The 5,751-nt window shown below is 32.3% G+C and overlaps 1 pseudogene; it reads right to left on the bottom strand.

Annotated features, from left to right (window-relative positions):
- Nucleotides 1-718: 718 nt before the first annotated feature.
- Nucleotides 719-845, bottom strand: LOC145297181 (U2 spliceosomal RNA; annotated as a pseudogene).
- Between the last annotated feature and the right edge of the window lie 4,906 nt (nt 846-5,751).

The raw sequence follows: 5,751 nt of genomic DNA, 5'->3' as shown, positions 1-5,751 counted from the left end.
CAAAGTTAAAAAAATTGACCTCTGTTGTCTCTACGAAATTTCTTGTCTAAACATTTGAAATTTTAGATAAAAGGTATTCAGAAATAGAGCAAGCTTTTTAATCGGTTTGGGTCGAAAATTTGAGTGTCAAAGTTCAAAAGATTTTACCTTTGCGGTGTCTAGCAAACTACTCAGCCAATTTTGTGTCTAAACATTTGACATTTATACATCACGGGTATTCAAACATGTGGCAAGCATTTTAATCAGCTTTGGGGCGAAAATTTGGCTGCCAAAAGGTCAAAGTTGACCTTTGCAGATTCTACCAAATTCCTCCGCCAATTTTGGCTCTAAAGACTTGTAATTTCAGATTTAGGTAACTTGGACATGAGTAAAACTTTGTATTTTGATTTGAAACCAAAATAACAAATGTTAAGGGATCAAAATTGGAGTCAGTTTTAAAAAGAACAAGGCCGATAGCCATTAGTCGCGTGCGCTCGTTTAATGAATGAATGCATGAATGTAGGATTGACATAAAATTCTTAAAGATAAACTAAAATGACTAAAAAATGGGCTGAAATGACTTAAATAAATAAAAAGTAAATGACTTAGAATGACTTTACTGAACTTAAGGATGAATTGAATGACCTTAAAAATGACTTGAATGCTTAAAAAATAACTGGAATCCTTCAAAAACAACTTGGATGATCTGGAGAATGGCTTTGAGACTGACTGGTTGTAAAGTGGGTGACCATTTTACACTAAAGTAATACAGAAAAGTGATCCCTCACTTTATATCACAATAAGTACAGCATGTAGTAAAAACAGATACTACACTTTGATCTTGGCCAAAAGGCCAAGAAAAGGGTATTTATTTGCTTCCACACCGAGCAAATTAGGCACAAGGCCGCTTTTTAATGTGAAGAGTGAAGGGGAAATGGGGACCAACTCTCAGGGGAGTAGGGGAGCTGGATAGTGACAATTGGTATACCCCTACATTGACCAAGGTTGCCCCCACATATGGTCTTTGCTTGCAGTATCTGCCGGAACAACTCCCCGGGGAGTAGAGGAGCTGGATAGTGACAATTGGTATGAAGGTTTGCCCCTACATTGACCAAGGTCTTATATGTGGGGAAAAACTTAAAAAGCTAAGAACAGCATCTATTAACAACTGACCTTTGATCTTAACCAAAAAGGCCAAGCACAAAAGTGTTACGGACAGACGGACCGACGGAGTGACTTATAGAGTCGCTTGCACGCGACTACTGATCTCTACGGTCTCTACGAAAGAACTCAGAAAACTTTGGCCTAAACATTTGAAATCTTACATAAAGTGTATTCACACGTAGGGCAAGTTATGAACAGTACGAAGGGCCCAAGCAAAGCTGGGTTGAACTACTTGTATTATATATTTTAAAGAGAAAAATTGCCCAAAATAACATTTTTTTTTCATACAGTTTATCTTGGTCGATACGTCACCATCAACGTGTATCATTCTGCTCACTTTGGGAATTTCCCAATATGACAACTACATCTCTGATGCGTTTTATTATGAAGTCTTAAAGCGGCGGTAATGATTTTATGCGTCAACTTTTATTCAAAGAAAATATTTCTATGGAAATTTTGGTTAATTTTAAGGACATGGGTGAGAAAAAGAAAAGTTCTTTTACTTTGTGGTATTTAGACGAGTTTTGTCGTTATGAGAATAATGCAAAGTTTTGTTGTTGAGTTATTTAATGACTGGGGCTGGTATCGATCAGACAGTTTGATTATTAGTGGGAGATTGTCAACGGCACCGACCAGGATATTCTTTTAGTGAAATAGATTGATAATAGTTTCTTAATTTATTAATTGTTGGATGTCAACGTTTTTCTTATTCAAGTTACGTGCACATCATTTCTTTTTTTTTCTTTCTTCCGAACTTAGTGCTTATGTAGAAGTAAAATAACATTACTCCTCCCCTAAAAAGATCGACTGTCTTTTTAATGTAATACTATTGCTTCAGGTATCCTCGTTTATAGTTATAAAATAATACAGATGTTTAACTATTATTTATGAATGTCATATTTGCGGAAACCTACAATTACTTTTTTTTTATATATTTATATTAAAGTTAAAAGAACATATTTATAAAGAGTTCAGGGGTGAGCGTGAGTTTCTTAGATCGTTCGATTTTCCCAGGTATCATCCGTGTCTGGGTTTCGCTAATTTATCTCTATATATAAAGGGGATATTGTCTGTCGGTGAGCGGAACAGTCTGCTGTCATTTTTTGGTTTACAGGCTTGAAATTTGATACATAGATTTAAACCTGTGGAACAAACTCGACTTTGTTTTTAGCCGGTAAAAACTCATAATAAGGAGTTAAAATTGGAAAAAATTTAGAACTCAGCAGGCGTAAGTCGACTAAGCATGTTACTTCTACGCATGCGCAAACATACAGGTATAGGTTTAACGTTATTTTTTAAAGTTTTTATATACGTATGGATATAGATCAGACGGCGACGAATAAAGCTGGATAGGTACATGTTTTGATTTCGATTCTAGATGATGGCACTCCAGTCATATTTTATTTTCTATCACTTTTATAATATTGGGTGCAATTGAACAATATATAAAGGATTTGCTCTATAATAATAAATACGAAATCTGCAAAAATTAAAATATCATATTTTTGCATATTTTGTGCGGCTTGTTAGAATCTATAATAAAGATGAAGATATGTGTAACACACGCTTCGTCAACCATGCATATACATTTGTGTATAAGTAAAAAATGAAATAGCACTTAATCTTAATAATAACTGATAATACAGAGAGCATAAAAGCGAAGGCTAAATATAAAAAAACTAATAAAATTAACTTTCATTTACAAAGTTATATTGATGCTTTATTAAATCAGAAATCAATCAACGATGTTCATTACAGATGCATCAATGAGAGAAACTGGGGAAGCTACTTAACATATAACGCAATAAGTCCTACATTATTTATGTCACACCCTGTGTATACGAGGGTCGCTCTATGAGTAATGCCTTCTATTGTTTATTCCGCCTGAATGAATCAGAGGAGATAAAAGTTATGAAAAGGGACAGACCCCAGTAAGAAAGCAAAACTAGATAAGTTTGAAAATGGTATTAGGAAAAGGCTAGAATCGAACCCAATATGCAAATGTTAAAAGTTAATATATATTGAAATCCTAGGAATGCAGAACGATTGGCATTGTTCTCACAAAAGAACTAAATATTATGTATGTCAGAGATAGCGATTACAAATATTGCCGGTGTGAAACTCTTAGCAACAACTCCTGTAATTGACGTGCGTCAGAGGCGGAGAAAAAGTGGATTGAGGATGATAGTGACTATGTAAAAAAAAAAAACTTCTGTGGCAAAAAAGATCTCTCGTTTTAATTATATCTTCGTAGCTATTCTACTTTTTGAGTTAGACAAAATAGAAGGATTAACCTTTTGGAAGGTTCCTCATATATATATATATATATATATATATATATATATATATATATATATATATATATATATATATATAGTCACCGCATATTTGAGGGTCATAAATGAGTTTTCGCCGTTGCTTTATTTAAAGAAATTTTATCTACTGGCGGCCGAGTGATTTACCACTTTTAGTCGCCCCAAGAAATTTTCACTCGACTGTGGCGACCAGTCGTGTAAAATCTCAAAGGCTGTATATATATATATATACTGTATAATTAAAAGCTTAGGTGACGAGACCTAAAAACTCGACGACGTTTTCCCCGTTTAGTGTGGGCATTTTCAAGAGTAAAAAATGTTCAAACATTTTTTTTACTCTTGAAAAAGCCTGCACTTAATGGGCGAAACATTCTTGAGTTTTTAGGTCTCTCCACTTCAGCTTTTAATACTATACATGTCAGATTTTCATCGTTGTTCATAATAATATATAGAATTATTTTAAAATATCACCAGGATCTATCCATTAATCATTATGGAGCAATTAACTTCAATTGAAAATATATCCAAATATAGTTTAGCTATACTCACTCTGTTTGAAGCACCATTATCGATTCACGTATTAAATCGCTTAAGAGACCATTAGTCCTTAGCTTTGGCAGTGTCGATGAAATCAATGAATATGATATACATTCATTTCCTGCGGTTTATTTTCATTTCGAATAAATATATAGCATAAAGAACGGATTTTGTTTCATACCAATATTTGCAATGAGATCGATTGCGTATTAATCGATGACTTTCTTTTTCTACATTGGCTTCATAAATAATTGGGATGTAATTATGTTTGGATCTGTGTTATAAAAATTTTGGCGCTGCATATTTGATAATTCGGTATTTAAGCAGAGAATGTACCGTGCTATTTGTCATACTATTTTCAGGTTGATTTCAAGTCTTACATCTTTTATTAATTAAATTGTTAGGTGAAAGTACAAAATAGTTATAAAACACCTTCAACTCCAGGTTAAGAAAAGTTCTTTAAACAATAACATTATTATTCCAGCACAATATCTTCTTTGCATAAGTACCAGCAATTCAACCGGTTTTCAACGATAGAATTTTATATATATATATATATATATATATATATATATATATATATATATATATAGTAAGTTGTAAAATGCATATTGCGATTAAGCTGCACTGAATATTCCGCGTTTCATCCACTCTAGGATTCTTCAGGCTTATGCGCGAATTCTGTAGTTGTTTGTCGTTTTTATATGCTCATCTTCTATTGAAATTTTAGTTAGCCAATCAGCTTTCTAGTATCCACTGCGCCCTTCCTATCAGCCAATGAGGATGCATTTATCGGACAAAGGCCTATTTGACCTCTGGTTGACATGTTCCTTTGTGTGTGCTCTATTTAGCCTGGATATTTAGCTTCTTGATCTGTTTTAAATCTAGGTTAGTGTTTTTTGTTGTTGTTTTTATGTTAGTTTATATATAAATATATATATATGTGTACACAAATATATGCGCACATATATATATACATATATATACATACATATGTGTGATCGTTTATGCATATTCATGTTTATTTAATTTATTTATTTGTTTATTTTCTATTGTTTTTGTTAGTTTTAAAACTATTTTGTATCGCTATCTTAGAGTAAATTTTATCTTGTGAACGCTGGTTTGCTATTTTTCTTCTACAGTTTAATAGATGTTGGGGTTCTTTAAAATATAGGATAGCACATAACAAAATATTAAATAAAAACAATGTAAGCAACAACAAAATAAACAATAAGAAATTTTAGTTAGCCAATCAGCTTTCTAGTATCCACTGCGCCCTTCCTATCAGCCAATGAGGATGCATTTATCGGATAAAGGCCTATTTGACCTCTGGTTGACCTGTTCCTTTGTGTGTGCTCTATTTAGCCTGGATATTTAGCTTCTTGATCTGTTTTAAATCTAGGTTAGTGTTTTTTGTTGTTGTTTTTATGTTAGTTTATATATAAATATATATATATGTGTACACAAATATATGCGCACATATATATATACATATATATACATACATATGTGTGATCGTTTATGCATATTCATGTTTATTTAATTTATTTATTTGCTTATTTTCTATTGTTTTTGTTAGTTTTAAAACTATTTTGTATCGCTATCTTAGAGTAAATTTTATCTTGTGAACGCTGGTTTGCTATTTTTCTTCTACAGTTTAATAGATGTTGGGGTTCTTTAAAATATAGGATAGCACATAACAAAATATTAAATAAAAACAATGTAAGCAACAACAAAATAAACAATAAAAAAGTAG

Source organism: Euprymna scolopes, chromosome 17, assembly GCF_053919585.1.
Source record: "Euprymna scolopes isolate OS-2025 chromosome 17, ASM5391958v1, whole genome shotgun sequence".
Lineage (NCBI taxonomy): Eukaryota > Metazoa > Mollusca > Cephalopoda > Sepiida > Sepiolidae > Euprymna > Euprymna scolopes.
The sequence above is the reverse complement of the archived record's forward strand: the minus strand, read 5'-3'. Positions and strand labels throughout refer to the sequence as shown.